Below are 19,581 nucleotides of genomic sequence, written 5' to 3'. Positions count from 1 at the left end.
GTGCTGGGTGGGCGAGGTCTAACTCAAGTGCATTGTGGTCACTATCCCCCCTGACGGTAACCCTGAAATCCTGTATTAATGGCCACCTCGACAGTTGGATCAAAATATAGTCTAGGTGTGACTCCCTTCCTAGACGATTATAGGTGGTTTTGCCTGGTGTATCCGAAGTAGTTCGCCCATTGCACGCTCTAAGACCATACCTTAGCGTGAGAGCCATAATTTGTAGTGCTAACGGGGTCCAAGCTTTTGGTGGTGTCACATCAGCCCCTGGTACAGCCCACCTCTCCTCTTCTTCTGATAAGAAACCTTCCTGGAGCCCGGGAAGTGGCTCAAAGTGGGAGTTAAAGTCTCCACCCACCACGTAAAAGGAATCAATTGGCAGTTCAGATAAAAAGTTTGACAGTTCATTAAAAGCCGGTGATTCTTTTGCCTTTCCCATGGGCCTGGAATAGATATTGACCAGAAGGAGGGTGACTTTGTTTGGCCATGTCAGTGTGACCGCGAGGATGTCATCGGAGCCGCATGGGAGCCTTGTAGCCACACAACCCAGATGTGCAGCTACCCATGTCGTGAGACCCCCTGAGGGTCGGCCCTTGCCTTCCCACCTGGCTGGGATATAAAAGGATGCATACCCTGGATACTCACAGTCCTCTCTGGCCCAGGTTTCCTGGAACATACATACGTCGCCAGTTTCTATGTAATTTCCCCATGTGGGGTCTTCCAGCTTATTAGTTAGTCCCGCGATGTTCCAGGAGATTATCCTCAGATGTTCTGTGGTTGGGGATGTTACGGCAAGGGGAAGATGTGAGTCCATGGATCCAGACTCCCTCATTCCGTTGGGGGGGGGAACTACAGCTATTCGCTCTTCAGTCGCTTCTCCATCAGTGGCAGAGTTAAGTACCTCAATTTGGCCATGTTCTAGGGTGAATGAGTCATTTAGTAGGCCCGAGGTTACAACGGGGGACCTCATCTGGGGGTCCGAAGGGCCACGGAAGTCAGATTCCCCTGGTGTGGAATTATTTGTGGTCAGTCAGTCGACCCCATCTAGCCCATTTAGACAGTTAAAGCGATTGAAGTCGCAGAAGGGTGTATCCGGTGGTTGGTGGTATGGGCGATGGATTGGGCCTTTATGGTTCTGTCTATAGTCCACCCTTGTCCATTTGTCATAGGTTTGAACCTGGTGCCTAGGGATAGGAGGAAAGAAAAAGGATACTGGGAGGGTTTGTATCGTGGAATCAAGGGATCGGTTCCTTCCTTCACAAATGTGTCGAACCGTGCCTGGGTCTTTAAAGGTTACCATGATACAATCCCCCACTATGGTTTTCCTGGTCTTCCCCAGCCATGGCACCCTCCTCACCATGATGATTTCATTGTTAAAGTGAGAAGGCAGGGGTCGGTTCCAGTTTAACCATTTAATTACCTTCTTCTTGAGGGATTGATAGTCCTCATGTTCTCCTAGTCTTAAATGGGGGGCACCTGCTAAGACCACCACTAATCTATTGGCCTCGGGTGGGAGATCTGGCCTCCGTGGTCTGGGAGTTGGGCAGCCTGGTGTTGGTGGAAGATCAATGACCTGGTCTTGGTTTGTTCCAGTGGGCTCCGTTTGTGAGCTATGTGGAGATAAAACCGCTGGATGAGTAGGTCTGTTGCCTGGATTATTATGCTGTACTTGGAGTTGCACAGACATAAGAGGTTGGAGGGGGGCTGCTGGTGGCTTACTTTTAAGTGGGGCTTTGCTAGCATTAGCTGCAGTTTCTGTTGAAGTGGATCCCCCGCCCAGGGACTGGGTTCCCGCTGGTTTTGTCTGTTTACTTACTAGAGAGTTAAGAGTGGTAAGAGAAGACTCTAGTAAGGTAAGCCTGATCTCAATTTTTTTGAGACTATCGGTGATAGGCTGCATGAGGGAGCGGAGTAAAAATTCGATACTCCCCTTTGCAAAGAGAGGGTGGTTAGTATTCGATGTATTGGCCTCTGACTCTTTGGAAAAGGGGATTGTGCTGGGCTTTAAGAGCTTGGGTGGTGGGGCTAGCTCTGTGTTCTTGGTCAATGTAATAGAGTTAGTCTTACTCTTGCCAAAGTCCAGATGTGATGTTTTAGATTTCCCCCGTCCCCCCGCTGATTTCCGTGCCCGTTTACTGGGTGGGGGCCTATGTATCTCAGCCATAACTTTTAATTTGGGCTTATTTTTGTTGGCCATTAATGGTGGTTGGATTTGGGTTATCAGATCCACGGGAGTGTGGGAGATCTCTAGAGAGGCTGACTCTATACTTTTTTCGGATGATAGCCCCTGGGTCGTAGCATCTTCCCTTAATAAAGCAGGGAAGTCCTCCATTGTAGATATATCTAAGCTAAAGGATAGCGCATCTACTTCCTGGGTAGTGGGGTGGGGGATGATATCTGACAGTGGCCTGTTTTTCATGGATTCAATGGAGCGCCTACGCTCCGCCCTACGTTGCTCGAGTGAACCTTCCGAGTCAATATCACCTTTGTTGGCTTTAAAATAATTGTCCAGTGTCCTGGAGCAGGGGGCTCCCTCCCTGGCGGGAGTTTCCCGTGGGGGGGGCGTATGCATATCTTGATTTCAGGTGCAGGAAAAGATCAAGAGAGGGGGCCCAGCCCAGCCTCCTCCGGCCTCTGACGGCCTAGGACGGTCCCGCCCTTGTCCCGGGCTTCTCCCGGCGCCCTCCCGCGCGCTCCCGCGCAGCGGGACGGTCACTTCGTTTTTAAAGCTGGGAGAGTGAGGAGAGGGGGCGGAGCCGGCAGGGAGAGCAGCCCAGGTGGTGACGGGCGCGCGGGGGCTCCTGGTCCTTGGAGTCCCCCGCTGGTAGCTCGCAGCCCTGCCGGACACAGAAGACGCCCAAACTTTCCCCCGCTGGAGAGACTGTTCAGCTGAGCTGTCACCTGCGCAGCGGGACCCGCGAAGCGGGTCCGGCCAGTTGTAAAGGCGGCAGCAGGAAAACCAGCGACAGCTGCAGACAGGGAGCCGAGTGCAGGAATCCAAAGGGTGAGGCTTGCTTCAGGAGGAATCCACTGGTCCGATGACCGTTCGCCCGTTAAAGCAGGAGAGGGGGCGGAGCCGGCAGGGAGAGCAGCCCAGGTGGTGACGGGCGCGCGGGGGCTCCTGGTCCTTGGAGTCCCCCGCTGGTAGCTCGCAGCCCTGCCGGACACAGAAGACGCCCAAACTTTCCCCCGCTGGAGAGACTGTTCAGCTGAGCTGTCACCTGCGCAGCGGGACCCGCGAAGCGGGTCCGGCCAGTTGTAAAGGCGGCAGCAGGAAAACCAGCGACAGCTGCAGACAGGGAGCCGAGTGCAGGAATCCAAAGGGTGAGGCTTGCTTCAGGAGGAATCCACTGGTCCGATGACCGTTCGCCCGTTAAAGCAGGAGAGAGGGCGGAGCCGGCAGGGAGAGCAGCCCAGGTGGTGACGGGCGCGCGGGGGCTCCTGGTCCTTGGAGTCCCCCGCTGGTAGCTCGCAGCCCTGCCGGACACAGAAGACGCCCAAACTTTCCCCCGCTGGAGAGACTGTTCAGCTGAGCTGTCACCTGCGCAGCGGGACCCGCGAAGCGGGTCCGGCCAGTTGTAAAGGCGGCAGCAGGAAAACCAGCGACAGCTGCAGACAGGGAGCCGAGTGCAGGAATCCAAAGGGTGAGGCTTGCTTCAGGAGGAATCCACTGGTCCGATGACCGTTCGCCCGTTAAAGCAGGAGAGGGGGCGGAGCCGGCAGGGAGAGCAGCCCAGGTGGTGACGGGCGCGCGGGGGCTCCTGGTCCTTGGAGTCCCCCGCTGGTAGCTCGCAGCCCTGCCGGACACAGAAGACGCCCAAACTTTCCCCCGCTGGAGAGACTGTTCAGCTGAGCTGTCACCTGCGCAGCGGGACCCGCGAAGCGGGTCCGGCCAGTTGTAAAGGCGGCAGCAGGAAAACCAGCGACAGCTGCAGACAGGGAGCCGAGTGCAGGAATCCAAAGGGTGAGGCTTGCTTCAGGAGGAATCCACTGGTCCGATGACCGTTCGCCCGTTAAAGCAGGAGAGGGGGCAGAGCCGGCAGGGAGAGCAGCCCAGGTGGTGACGGGCGCGCGGGGGCTCCTGGTCCTTGGAGTCCCCCGCTGGTAGCTCGCAGCCCTGCCGGACACAGAAGACGCCCAAACTTTCCCCCGCTGGAGAGACTGTTCAGCTGAGCTGTCACCTGCGCAGCGGGACCCGCGAAGCGGGTCCGGCCAGTTGTAAAGGCGGCAGCAGGAAAACCAGCGACAGCTGCAGACAGGGAGCCGAGTGCAGGAATCCAAAGGGTGAGGCTTGCTTCAGGAGGAATCCAACAGCAGGCTCCCATCGGTTATGCCTCCATTGTTAAAAATTGCATTGATGTACTGGAAAAAGGCACTGCGCTATATAAAGGTGCAGATTCCATTCGCCCCCAATATTCCACTACTAGGATTCGCTCTGCCACTAGGGACAGTAACATTACAGCGTATTACCGCCTGGGTGGAAGCATGCGTAAGCACGGTGGGAATGTTATTTACGGATAACACCTTAATGAATCACAACAGATTTGTGAGTCCCAAATACATTATTTCTTCTCCATGCAAATATTACAAGATATGTGCGGACCACATGGGCCCCAGAAGGGATGGAACCCCGACGCACAAGTTGGTCCCAATATTTAATGGGTAATGGTAGTCATTTGACCAGGTGGTTGTATCGGGGGATTCGAACACATGCTGCAGTATCACTACGGACGCTTCATGATAAATGGAACATTGACATAGGCCGTGAGCTGACTGATAAAGAATGGGGAATTATATTGGAATACCCAAGGAAGGTATTGTGAAACCCAAAGTTTAAATTTATTCAGCTCATGATAGCACATCGTGCCTACTTGACTCCCCACAAACTAAGTCTGATGTTTCCAGATACGGCGTATGTATGCCCCTGATGTCCTGCCTCAAATGCAACTTTACTACATATGTAATGTGCTTGTCCACGACTGGCACATTACTGGACAGCAGTGTAGGCCTGGGCGTAGTTCGCCGAGTGTTGCTACGCGGAACTACAAAGGAAATCCGTGAAGTTCCGAGAGTGGCGGAGTGCAGTGCGAACTACAGTTTGTGCTGGTATTTCTGCAGTTTGGGTAGAAATTCTACCCGAGCGGCAGCTCGCAAACTTACCGTTCCTGATCCCGAGCGGGGGAAAAACTCTGCTACACATCGCAAAGCTGAGTTTTCTGCACTCCGTGACCTCCGCGGTGTGCAGAAAACTCTGCCAACGGAGCGAAGTTCACCGCCCAGACCTACAGCAGTGCAAACGATATTAAGGGATGTTGCTCTGGGGGAAGGGGAAGAGCCGTTAGAGTACTGCATACTGAGATTAAATCCTAAATGCAAGAAGGGAAGGCCCACACATAGAACCCTTATAACCCCTGAAGAAACCCCGTGGAACATGGAATCCGGAAGAGTCACCCAACCCGCGGATACCCTAGGAACCAGGATACCTACGCCAGTGCAGCCGGGTGGATAGGTGCGAAGTGATGTCGGAAACCGCAGTAGACCACAATGGAGGACAACCTTGAAAGAAAGAGATGAAGGAGTCCGGTGGAATCCAAGGATGGATTCTTGAAGAGGAATACCTGCAAGCAGAGGAGGCAGAATCTATGCCACTCTGGACTGATTAGGAGGCACAGAAGACTAATGAAAACCAATGACGGAAGATTTAGGAGAGTTTACGGACTTTTGGAGTCCGTTGGACCTCAGGAGCAGCACACCAGTCCACTTTGTTGTAGTACCTGCAGATACAGGGAAGTGACTCCTTACATCCAAGGGAGGTTACTTTGAGTGTCATTGATGCCCACAGGCCTGGAGAAGAACTCGGATGAAGCACAGGCACAGACGATGCAGACGACTGACAGGGCGACGAGACCAGGAGCAGCAGGAGTCTTCCCAGCGAAGTCTAAAGTGCCCAGACAGTAGAAGTAGAAGGGTTTAGGATCTGAATCTTGTCCCCTGATGAATCTGAAGAGCCCTTAAGTACCCAAAGGAAAGGGTTGGAATGATTCAGCGGTCCCTCCCTGAGGAGGGGTTGGACAGAGGGGAGGATACTCCCATGTCCTTTGTCCAATTTGGTGCCAGAGCAGGAGCCAACCTGAACTGGTTCCAACTGGAGGATGCAAGGAGGGCACCAAATGTGCCATTCAAAGCAGTCTGGTGGCGCTGGAAAGCACCCCCACCAAAGCCCAATACACTACATTCTGCCTGGGAGGAGGTCACACCTCCCTGTGACAAGAAATGTATTGTTCTACATTTCCCTTATTGAGCTAAGCTCAGCAGCAGGAGGGCAGATTTGTGTCCGTGGTCGGCAGCAGCACTAGCTTGCTGTTAGACCCTGAAAGGCTGGTCCCGCGAATATAGGGGGGCTCCCAGTACATGGGATGCTACATCCAGCACTGTAATCGGTGTTGAGGTAGGGTCCAAACATTTTTAATACCATACAAAGGTGTGAGACATTGACCTCTGGTAAAGGTCAGCACTCTTCCAAGCAGCTCCGCCTCACCACCCAGAGCAGAATCCTCCTGTTAACAGGGCTCGCGTCGGCAGCCCATTCCCCCATGCCCATTGTCTACGTGTTTTTTCCTCATCGCTGAAAATCATTGAATTTGCCCCTATTCGCCCTTATTATATTATTTAATTGTGCAAACCCAGTCTTTCAGTCTTTCCCGCCACTACTGCCCCTGCGGGCCCTCCCCCCAACATAGCCCTAGCTCCCGCCTCCCTACCACCAGTCCCACCCCCCTCCCCTACTTAATGACGGCCACGTGCAGCAGGCGCGCCTAAGGCAAGCCTGTACGCGACCCGACTGTGACCAGCACCAGGAACCCTGTATCTAAGGTGTGAGTAGTTGGCCTGATATATAATGTTCACTATTCTAGTGAGCACTTTGTATCAGTCCAAACAACCCTCATTGATGATTGGTTGTAAGTCAACCTTATAGACCAGCTATCCTAGTAGCATGGATACGAGCAGTCTTCGGGCTAAACTCTAGAGGGCGTGTTAAGCCAGCTGTTATACCATCACATATACCCCTTGAACACCAAGTGAAAGGACACCACACAAGTGTTATGAAAATAAACAGTGTATTTATTTAGATCACAACATCCCTGTACTCTTTATGAGGACAGGGTACTAAGCACACAACAAAACTCTTACGAAAATACTTTAAGTTGCACAATTTACACAAATGCCAGAGGGGCACGAAAAACCATATACTCTAAAAGTGGAATGCGAAATTACTAGCAGGTAAGTACTACGCTAATAGGCTTTGGGATCGCTAGGACTTGACTACTGAACCTTCAGATTACTAGCAGGAGACCTAGGGAGATCGGGTGCAGAGTGTGCAATCTCACGCGGGATGCCGAACAAAGTCTATGGTTGCTAGGAATAACAAAGTTAGTGTTATCGGATGAATCCGACTAGTTAGGCTGAAAATGAAAAAGGATCTGGACCCTTGGATAGTGAGGCTATGCTGGGGCACCGAAATGCCGAAGTTACCTAGCCCAGGGGCTGCGGCTGCATAGGTCTGGAAAGACGTCGGGAATCCTCTTTGCAGTCTATGGAGCCTGAAAGAAGAAGTTGCTGGCAGGCGACCAGTGAAGAGATTAGGATGGATCCAAGCCTGGATCGGAGATGGAAGACACCTGTAAGCAGAGGGGACCAAGTTCTGAATCACTAGCCAGTGATTAGATGGGTACCAGGATGGCACCGGATGGAGTCACCTCGGCCAGGTGAGTGGGCGACGCTGGGCTCTGCAGTCTCACGGACCAGGAGGCGTTGTCGGTGACCAGGATGGAGGTGCGAGCTGTCCCACGAAGGTATCTGCTGTCGACGTCGCTGGACCCAGGATTTGTTGCAACAAGTCTTGGCAAATGCAAGCCCACGCGGTGGACTTAAAATGGCATCTGGAGTGGACCAGGAGGGTCCGGGGTGCTCCTCTTTTGGAGGGGAGCAAGGGCCAGTCAGGAGCAACCAGACCAGCAGTGTTGATGTCGTCGTTCGTCGTCGGGAAGGCCACAAGCCAGCGGGCTAGTAGCCAGACAACGCGGTGAGCAGCAAAAAGCAGAAGGGCCCCACGCAGATCTGGTGGATGCTGGAGGGCTGAACTTCGGTGCTGGAGCTGCTCAGGGTTGGGGCTTCTCGGACCCAAAAGCACTCACTCGAGGATCCCTCGGCGGTCGTGCTGGGCAAGAGTCGTGCAGTCTTGAAGATGGCCGGTCCCTCGAGGTCTCGTCGCACCCACGGATCTCAGCTGAGCTGACGATGTGGGTAGAGGTCAGAGGTGCCAGGGAAGCTGGGTCTTGTCGTGCTGGTCAGTCGGATTCCGGAGGAAGGACGTGCAGCAAACCGCAGTGTTCTTGGATGGTGCCTGCGGGTGCAGGGTGACTACTCCTTAGTCACAAGGGAGAAATCTTGAGAAGAAGTCGAGAGTTCCTTTCGTGGAAAGTAGTTTCAGGATTCAAAGATGATCTGATTTGGAAGGGGGCCCGCTCCTATCTTTATACTAGGAAAAGGGGCTGGCACGCGACTAGGTCCTGCCCATGGGTGGGACCAGGAAGGAGGGTGGTTACACCCCTCTCCCATGCCGGACTTTCCCCAGGTCAGGGGCTGGTGTGCCCCTGGAACTGGTTCTAGCCGGCCTATGCATAGTGAGCACCGGGGTGCCACTTGCAGTCACCTTCCTCTAAAGCCCTGCCTACCCAGGATACACAAAACCCTGTCTGGGATGGTGCTAGCACCGCCCCTGACAGGAAACCCTTTGTCCAAGCCTCCCTCGCTGGAAGGACTCCCAGCAGCAGGAGGTCAGACTTTTGTCTGTGGTGGCAGCATCCATTTTGTGATGCTGATGCTTGAGTTAACTTTAACCAGGGTTCTCAGTTACATACATGTCGTGTCCCTCTAGAAGGGTGGAATGCTAACCCCGTCGCCAGAATTGGCGAGGGGTTAGTATTCCAATTCGTATGACACCTTACTCGACATGTTTTGATAAAGCGATACCAGAGTTAGCATATAACCGCGAGGATTATAATGCACTTAAGAGTATATGGTACGCGTTATCATGGAACAGCTATTAGGACTTGGTTCCGCAAGCTGCAAACGGGCTCAGCTCATGCCAGAGCACCATCTAACATGATTCCAAGCACTCTGCCTTCAGGATTGTCAGGGCCTGCCATAGGAGTGACTGATAGGATCTTTTTGTGCCCATTTTAGGGTTAGATATAGGTATACTATATCTAAAGCAAAGGGTGATTACACGACTTTGCCCCAGCTGTCATACAGCCAGTTGTGTCAGATTTAGATGGACAGCCAGGGGTGGCATAATACATGCTGCAGTCCCTGGTAGGCCCTGGGTACACCTATGCCCTGAGTTACAGGGTCTGATAAGGTGGCCCAGTACCGATTAGATATATACCTAAGGTACATGGAATCCATTTTACAGAGAGAGCAGTAGGCCTGGGGTCCTGAATAGCAGGGTCCCAGGTCAACTAAGTCGGAAAACCAGCAAAACACCAGGCAAAAAGTTGGGGGCAACCATAGTCAGGTATCCACCTTGCTACACAACCCCCCCCCCCCCCCAAACGAAAGGAGATAAGGCTATCCTTGACCAGGTAAGCCTATATTGCCTGAGTGGCCATATGAGGTGGTACCTGCACTGGCATGGTTACCCCCTATATCATGGTCCACTAAGCAACCCCTCACCCTAAGGGTATCTGAGGGTCTCCACCATAGGGAATCACTACCTGTGGTGTGTTTTGGCAAAGTAAAAGGCTGGTGTGGGAATGGAGTACTGAAGTGAGACTCCACTACTGTTGGGCTAAACTTCCTCCAATCACCATTCATCATGTGTGCCTTTCTTTCCATTACTGAGTTGCTGTGAGCTCTCAGGGTCAACCTCTGGCTACCTAAAGCTGGAGGCTGAGTCCCTCTGTTTGGCTTACTGGAGGGACAGGTCAGGTTTGGGGTTTTTAGGCCCCAGGTTTGGCTGTGCCCAGAAGTGTCCAGCTGTGGGAGTTCCCTAACTAAGTTTAAGGGGGATCCCTCAGGAGTGTGTTTTATTTTCACTTGGCTAGGACTACTAGCTTCAGTGATCCTAATCTGCTGATTGGGAAGTTCTTTTGGACAGGGGGCCCTTTGGGGTCCACCACTGGCCTCCCTGACCTTTACAGCCCTGGGCTGACTGAGGCAGGATTGAGAGGGGCAGGTTACCTGCTCCAGACTGGGTCCCACCTGGGAAGGGTCCACTGCCATCAGGGGCTCTGCCAGGCTAGGCCTGACTACCTCTGGGGCAGTTCCTTCACCAGGGGTAGAGTCAGTTCCCTGAGGAGGCTGGCTCTCACCTAGTGTCTGGGAGGAGGAAGATATCTCTTCCTCCTCAATGCTCTCAGTTTGGGTGGAGTGATCCATTGTTTCAGGCTTCACAACAACACTATCTGTTTGAGTAGAGGCTGAGCCCATTACAGCCTTACCAACCTTTTCAGGAAGGCACTCAGTTTGTGTTTGGGCTGTGACTGTCACAGCCCTCCTATCCTGTTCTGGAAAGTCTGTCTGAGCCTGGGCAGTGGATACCACTGCACTTCCAACCTTTTCAGGGAGGAATGGTGCTTGGACTTGGACTGTAGCTATTACTGCCCCACTAACCTGTCTGGATAGGCCTATCATTCTGGAGTGAGTCTCTTGCTCCACCTCAGCCCATGCTGAGAGTTCCAGGTCATTCCCCAGTAAGCAATCTACAGGTAGGTTATCTGTCACTGCCACTCTCATGGGCCCTGTGACATTACCCCAGCTGAGCTCGACTTCTTCCATGGGATGTCTTCTTTTCACTCCATGAATGTCTGTCACCTGATAAATGAAACCAGGGGTCAGTTGAGCAGAGGGGACCAGATGGTCAATCACCATGGTGATGCTGGGCCCTGTGTCTCTGTATGCCTCAACTTTCTGACCATTGATAAGGGGCTCTTGTCTATACTTTCCCAAAATGTGGGAACCAGTAGTGAAGTTGGCAAACCCCATGCCAGTCTCACAGACAAGAGTTGTGTTAGGGGACCTGGCTAGGCCATGGTCCACCTGGTTTCCCAAATTAATGCCCACTACATTCTTGGGGGCACTCCCACCACCGGGGGGATTACCACTAGTGGTAACAGGAGGTCTGGGAGTATTACCTGGGGGTATGTTTTCCTTATTGTTGTTGGCCTTTGGGCAACTGCTGTCACTTTTGTAATGGCCTACCTGTTTGCAGGTATGACAATAAGGTTTCTTTTGGGTGTTGGGAGAAGTTTGGGACCCACCCTTTTCAGAGGATTTTTGGGGCCCTGTGGTTTGATCAGAAGATTTATTCCCACCCTTCTCTTGAGGCTTGGTTGATTCCTTCTTTTGGTCACCACCCTGGTTCTTAGGACTGACCCTGGTTCTGACCCATTTGTCTGCCCTCTTACCCAATTCTTGTGGAGAGGTCAGATCAGCGTCTACCAGGTGCTGGTGTAATAACTGGTTCTGACAATTACTTAAGATTTGCTCTCTCATAATTAGATTGTACAATCCTTTGAAATCAGTAACCTTACTTCCCAGTAGCCAGCCTTCAAATGCCTTAGTGGCACAATCAACAAAGTCAGCCCAATCCTGAGACTGAGTTTTCTGGGTGTCTCTGAACATCAACCTGTACTGTTCAGTGATTAAACCAAACCCATCAACCAGTGTATTCTTCAGGACTTGGTAATTGTTAGCATCCTCAACTCTAGTACTGAGGAGCTTATCTCTACCTTTGCCTTCAAAGGAGAGCCACAAGATAGCTGCCCACTGACTCTGGGGGACACACTGTACAGTGCAAGCCCTCTCCAAAGCAGTTATCCATTTGTGGATATCATCCCCTTGTTTAAAAGGAAGCACTATCTTACTCAGGTGTCTAGTGTCTAAACTCCTGTCTTTTTCTCTTGGGAGAATGCTGCCACAAGTGGGGTCTGCCCCACTCAATTTCTGCTCTCTAGCAAAGGCAAGTCTCTCTTTGGCCAGGGCAAGTTCTTCCCTTTCAATCCTCAGATTGACTTCCCTCATCTTGGCCTCATGCTCTCTCCTCTGAGGGGATGTCATCCCTCTGTGAGAAGAGGTCTGAGAGCCATTGGTTCTAATGGATCTGTTAGAGCCTCTGGATAGAGACCTAACTCGTCCATTACCAATGGTAAGCCTGCCTGAGAGTGGCCCTGGGGGTCCCCCAAATCCATTCTCATGCCTACTTAAGTTGGTCCTGGTGAGTCTACTGACTTCTACCTGACCTTTGTCTGCCTCATCCCCTGACAACTCCTGATCCTCTTCCTCCCCTTCACTAACTGCTGCATGGAGGTTGAGGTCAGGGTCCCCAAGGGTTCCCTCTAAGGGGGGCATGTTCCCATCTGGATTAGAAGAATCTGGGTTAGCAGTTCTCCTGGCATCATAGGTCTCTAAGAGACCAATCAGAAAGGGAATGGTAGGGTTAGAACCCTGTTTTAGCTTCCTAGAGGTACACAATTGTCTCATCTCCTGGAAGCTAAGAGCTGCATATCTGGAAGTGACCTGTGGAGAGTCCACTGACACAAGGGGAGACTCAGAGTTTCCTCCTTTGTCTGAAATGCTTTTCTAGTGTGGTGTAAGTGATGCACCTACCTACACTATTTGTTTGCCTACTGATCCCTTGCTAAGAGTTGTAGCCAAGGTGTGCTAGGCCCTGTTGAACTACAACAGCTGGTTCAGTAGAACTCAGAGTATTCTAAGCTAAGTTATATGTACCTGGGTACTTATGTGATCTTTCACAAGATATTCTTAGGATACGTGTGGTAAAACAACAGCAAGCTCAAATCCCAACCGCTGCTCACCAATGTGAGAAGGTGGCCTGATATATAATGTTCGCTATTCTAGCGACCGCTATGTATCGTTCCAAACGACCCTTATGGTGATTGGTTGTAAGTCAACCTTATAGACCAGCTATCCTAGTAGCGTGGATACGAGCAGTCTAAGGCTAAACTCTAGAGGGCGTGTTAAGCCAGCTGTTATACCATCACATATACCCCTTGAACACCCAGTGAAAGGACACCACACAAGTGTTATGAAAATAAAATGAATAAAATGAATAAAATGAAAATAAACAGTGTTTAGCGGGGGTGACCCACTTGTGGGACACCCCCGCGCCGCACGGCCACCAGCTGCTGCGTGTGCCCCTTTGCCCTGCCACTTCTGCCTCGCTGCCGCTGACCACGCCCCCTCCGGCGTGGTCCGTGATCGCCTGCCGGCTCTCCTGAACTGCTGCTGGTTTGTGTTTTTTGCCCTGTTTTTGCCCCCATTTGTGCCTGTTTTTTATTGGGATTGTTGTGCCTGTGTTGTGCGTTTCCTTCCTGTTTGTCCGCCTACCTCGCCGCCCTCCGCTCTCCCTTCCCGCCACCGCCGCTTTCCCCGCCCCTTTTTCTCTTCTGTACCCTCCCCGCTCCCGCCTCCCAGCTGCTCCGCCCACCCGCGCACTTGGCCTTAAATGGCGACCGTGCGACGCAGGTGAGTGGGACCCACTTGTGAGACACCCCCGCGCCGCACGGCCACCAGCTGCTGCGTGTGCCCCTTTGCCCTGCCACTTCTGCCTCGCTGCCGCTGACCACGCCCCCTCCGGCGTGGTCCGTGATCGCCTGCCGGCTCTCCTGAACTGCTGCTGGTTTGTGTTTTTTGCCCTGTTTTTGCCCCCATTTGTGCCTGTTTTTTATTGGGATTGTTGTGCCTGTGTTGTGCGTTTCCTTCCTGTTTGTCCGCCTACCTCGCCGCCCTCCGCTCTCCCTTCCCGCCACCGCCGCTTTCCCCGCCCCTTTTTCTCTTCTGTACCCTCCCCGCTCCCGCCTCCCAGCTGCTCCGCCCACCCGCTCACTTCGCCTTAAATGGCGACCGTGCGAACGCGCAGCGGTCACGCGCAGCGGGCGCGCCGATTGAGCGCCGAAGGCGTGCCAAAGGTAAGCCCGTCGGCGCCCGTCCGCGACCGGATCGCGACCAGCGCCAGGACCCCTGGCCCACGAAGACCCCGACCTTCCCGACTGTCGTACTCCGCCGCCACCCTCATCGCACTCAACACCGGCCGACTCCCAGAATGCCACCAAGCCACTCCACGACGCACCCACGGACCTTTCAGCTGCCACGCCTGCAAATTCACCTGCATCCGGACCTGCCTCGCACCAGCACCCGCCAAGTCGACCACCAGCAGCACCCACCTCAAGTGCATCCTGCTCAACACCCGCTCCGTCCACAGACACGCCATCGAACTCTGGAACCTTCCAGACGCCACAGCCCCTGACGTTGCCTTCCTCACGGAGACCTGGATGAACGCCTCTTCAGCTCCCGACATCGCCATCGCTATCCCAGAGGGCTACAAGATCGTCCGGAGGGACCGCAACGCCAACCAGATGGGAGGAGGCATCGCCATCATCCACAGGAACACCATCCGTCTCACGACCAGCACCGACAACACCCTGACCAGCGCCGAACACCTGCATTTCCAGATCCACACCAACCCGAACACCACCCTCAGAGGCACCCTGATCTACCGACCCCCGGGACCACGCACACAATTCAGCGAGGACATCGCCGACTTCGTCAGCCCGCATGCCCTCCCCTCCGCTGACTACATCCTCCTGGGGGACCTCAACTTCCATCTGGAAAACAACAACGACCACAACACCAGCACCCTGCTCGACAACCTCGCCAATCTTGGACTCAAGCAACTGGTGTCCACCCCCACCCACCTCGCCGGACACACACTCGACGCAGTCTTCTCTTCCAGCACAGACATCGACTTCAGCCACGCCACAGAGCTTCAATGGACGGACCACAGCTGCGTCCACTTCACCTTCAAGAGAACGACGACCCACCACCACCAGCAACAGGCCGCCCGCAGATGCTGGAACAAGATCACAGCAGACCAGCTCGCCACCTCCCTGAGCCAGCACCCTCCTGCCAGCTCAGCGAACCCCAGCCCGGCCGCCGACAACCTCACGAAGTGGATCAGCATCTGCGCGGACGAGCTCGCCCCGCTGAGGACCCCGCCCAGCAGACCCGGCAGCAAGAAAGCCCCGTGGTTCACCGACGAACTCAAGAGCTCCAAGAAGAACTGCCGAGCCCTCGAGAAAGTCTGGAGAAGGGAACCTACACCGGACAACAGGACCTCCTTCAAGCTTGCCACCCGGAAGCACCACCAGCTGATCCGCGCCGCCAAGAAAACAGCATTCAAGGACCGGTTGGACAACAACGCACACAACTGCAAGGAACTCTTCAACATCGTGAAAGAGCTTTCCAACCCCAGCGCAGGAAACAACGACATCACCCCATCGCAAGACCTCTGCAACTCCCTCGCTTCATACTTCCACAACAAGATCGAGGACATACACAACAGCTTCAACAACCAACCAACGCACACCATGACCGAACAACCACCCCCCACCACCACCCTCCACGCCTGGACCCCGATCAGCACCAAAGACACCATCCGCACGATGAACTCCATCCACTCCGGATCACCGACCGACCCCTGCCCTCGACACGTCTTCAACAAGGCCGACGCTGTCATCGCACCCCACCTGCGAGACATCATCAACACATCCTTCGACACCGCCACCTTCCCTGAGAGCTGGAAGCACGCCGAACTCAGCGCTCTACTCAAGAAACCAACAGCGGACCCCACCGAACTCAAGAACTACCGCCCCATCTCGCTCCTCCCGTTTCCAGCCAAAGTCATCGAGAAGACCGTCAACAAGCAGATGGCTGCCTTCCTCGAGACGAATGGATCCCTCGACCCCTCACAGTCCGGCTTCCGAGCTAATCACAGCACCGAGACCGCCCTCATCGCCGCCACCGATGACATCCGAGTCCTGATGGACAACGGAGAAACAGCGGCCCTCATCCTCCTAGACCTCTCCGCGGCATTCAACACTGTCTGCCACCGCACCCTAGTACAGCGCCTCAGCAACATCGGAATCCAGGACAAGGCGCTGGAATGGATCATCTCCTTCCTCGACGGAAGAACACAGAGAGTCCGCCTACCACCGTACAAGTCAGAGGCCTCCGAAGTCATCTGCGGCGTCCCTCAAGGATCATCTCTGAGCCCCACCCTCTTCAACGTCTACATGAGCCCCCTCGCGGCCATCGCACGCAAACACAACCTCAGCATAATCTCCTACGCCGACGACACCCAGCTGATCCTCTCCCTGACCAACGACCCCGCCTCCGCCAGAGCCAACCTGCACGAAGGGATGAAAGAGGTAGCCGAGTGGATGACGACCAGCCGCCTGAAACTGAACTCTGACAAGACGGAGGTCCTCATCCTGGGCTCTTCACCCTCCGCCTGGGACGACTCCTGGTGGCCTCCCGCCCTGGGCACCGCACCCAAACCAACGGACCACGCACGCAACCTGGGCTTCATCCTGGACTCCTCCCTCTCCATGACCAGGCAAGTCAACGCCGTCTCCTCGTAATGCTTCAACATCCTACGCATGCTACGGAAGATCTTCCGGTGGATCCCCACCGAGACCAGGAAGACCGTCACCCAGGCCCTCGTCACCAGCCGACTGGACTACGGCAACGCCCTCTACGCCGGTACCACCACCAAGCTCCAGAAGAGACTCCAGCGGATCCAGAACGCCTCAGCCAGACTCATCCTCGACATCCCACGAACCAGCCACATCTCCGGACATCTGAGAGACCTTCACTGGCTCCCCGTCAACAAAAGAATCACCTTCCGCCTCCTCACCCAAGCACACAAAGCCCTACATGACCAAGGCCCGAGCTACCTCAACAGCCGGATCAACTTCTACGCTCCCAAACGCCACCTCCGATCAGCCAACCACGCCCTCGCCGCCGTCCCCCGCATCCGAAGAGCGACTACAGGAGGAAGGTCCTTCTCCTACCTGGCCGCCAAGACCTGGAACTCCCTCCCGACCGACCTGCGCCTGACCCAAGACCACCTCTCCTTCAGGAAGAAGCTGAAGACCTGGCTGGTCGAGCAGTAGCGGCACCCCACCCCACCCCAGCGCCTTGAGACCCTACGGGTATGTAGCGCGCTCTATAAGTGTCATTGATTGATTGATTGATTGAGTGTATTTATTTAGATCACAACAGCCCTGTACTCTTTATGAGGACAGGGTACTAAGCACACAACAAAACTCTTACGAAAATACTTTAATTTGCACAATTTACACAAATGCCCGAGGGGCACTAAAAACCATATACTCTAAAAGTGGAATGCGAAATTACTAGCAGGTAAGTACTACGCTAATAGGCTTTGGGATCGCTAGGACTTGACTACTGAACCTTCAGATTACTAGCAGGAGGCCTAGGGAGATCGGGTGCAGAGTGTGCAATCTCACGCGGGATGCGGAACAAAGTCTATGGTTGCTAGGAATTACAAAGTTAGTGTTATCGGACGAATCCGACTAGTTAGGCTGAAAACGCAAAAGGATCTGGACCCTTGGATAGTGAGGCTATGCTGGGGCACCGAAATGCCGAAGTTACCTATCCCAGGGGCTGCGGCTGCATAGGTCTGGAAAGACGTCGGGAATCCTCGTTGCAGTCTATGGAGCCTGAAAGAAGAAGTTGCTGGCAGGCGACCAGTGAAGCGATTTGGATGGATCCAAGCCTGGATCGGAGATGGAAGACACCTGTAAGCAGAGGGGACCAAGTTCTGAATCACTAGCCAGTGATTAGATGGGCACCAGGATGGCACCGGATGGAGTCACCTCGACCAGGTGAGTGGGCGACGCTGGGCTCTGCAGTCTCACGGACCAGGAGGCGTTGTCAGCGACCAGGATGGAGGTGCAAGCTGTCCCACGAAGGTATCTGCTGTCCACGTCGCTGGACCCAGGATTGGGGCAACAAGTCTTGGCAAATGCAAGCCCATGCGGTGGACTTAAAATGGCGTCTGGAGTGGACCAGGAGGGTCTGGGGTGCTCCTCTTTTGGAGGGGAGCAAGGGCCAGTCTGGAGCAACCAGACCAGCAGTGTTGATGTCGTCGTTCATCGTCGGGAAGGCCACAAGCCAGCGGGCTAGTAGCCAGACAACGCGGTGAGCATCAAAAAGCAGAAGGGCCCCCGCAGATCTGGTGGATGCTGGAGGGCTGAACTTCGGTGCTGGAGCTGCTCAGGGTTGGGGCTTCTCGGACCCCAAAGCACTCACTCGAGGATCCCTCGGCGGTCGTGCTGGGCAAGAGTCGTGCAGTCTTGAAGATGGCCGGTCCCTTGAGGTCTCGTCGCACCCACGGATCTCAGCTGAGCTGACGATGTGGGTAGAGGTCAGAGGTGCCAGGGAAGCCGGGTCTCTTCGTGCTGGTCAGTCGGATTCCGGAGGAAGGATGTGCAGCAAACCGCAGTGTTCTTGGATGGTGCCTGCGGGTGCAGGGTGACTACTCCTTAGTCACAAGGGAGAAATCTTGAGAAGAAGTCGAGAGTGTCAGAAATCAGATTTGCGCCTGCCTTACTGTGTTTTGGAGCTGTCAATGTGCAGTAAATAAAACGGGCGCTTAGCGGACTACATTACCCAGAATCCTTGGTTAAGCCTATTTGAGTTCCTGTGACACGCATCCTGTTGCGTGTTATTCCGCTTTGTTGCTGTGAGTGAGCGGAGAGAGAAGGAGCCAGGGAATACGTGCTCCATCAGGGAGGTTCTGTGTCCTTTGTTACTCTTCCTCCAGGTAGGAGCGGTTCCCCGCCTTGTTGTTGATCGCCATTGAGCGGAGCGCGGTGGGGGCTCCCACGCGTTGCCGTGATTCCCAGCGCGCAGTGACGGAACTGCGGCGCTTGTTTGTTTTTTGCTTCCGCATTGATAACTGTGAGGCGCGGAGGAGCAGGTTCGCCTCCGTGGGACAACGCTGAGCTCGTGATTGTTGCCCGTGTTGGCATATGGACATTAGAGCGGAGCGTGGTAGTGTAAGGAGCTACACGCTGCCGTCTCTTATTGGGTTTCTGTCATTTTCTACTTCGAGTAGGTGGTGCACGGTGGTAGCAGCTGCTCCGTGTAGCCAGAACAAGCGCTTGTGTTTTCTACGCTCTATCACTATTATAGGAGCTTGCGGAGCACGGCGGTGGTTGTAACTGCGTGCTACCGTGGCTAGAACATTTGAATACATTTTCGAGTACGCTGACTCAGTATCACAGTATATCATACCGTTCATAGTACCTGCACTAATTCGTAAACTTTACTTTCAAGTACCTGTGTTCCTAACAGAGGCTGGTGTGCTTTTACTCGCAGAGCGGAGTGCTGTGGTTCTTGCTTCCCACGCATTACCGTGTCTGTGTGGCTAACAACAACTGCTTCTCCTTATAGATTTCTTTGTGTTCAGTTATTCTTTTATCAAACTTTCACCCAGAACTCCCGATCTTGGATAGCTTGTGTTTCCGCCAAGGTATATAGGAGCTTTGAGGTATTCATATGTATGAGTTTATGCATGTGATGTGTTTCTTAACATATGCCTGTTTCCATTAGGGCCCAAGCCTATATCCTTAGAGGGGGATCCAAGACCACCCAACGGCCGAGTTTATGTTTGTTCTCACAGGTACTGAG

Source organism: Lissotriton vulgaris, chromosome 12 (genome assembly GCF_964263255.1).
Source record: "Lissotriton vulgaris chromosome 12, aLisVul1.2, whole genome shotgun sequence".
Taxonomy (NCBI): domain Eukaryota; kingdom Metazoa; phylum Chordata; class Amphibia; order Caudata; family Salamandridae; genus Lissotriton; species Lissotriton vulgaris.
Note: the sequence above shows the minus strand (reverse complement) of the source record.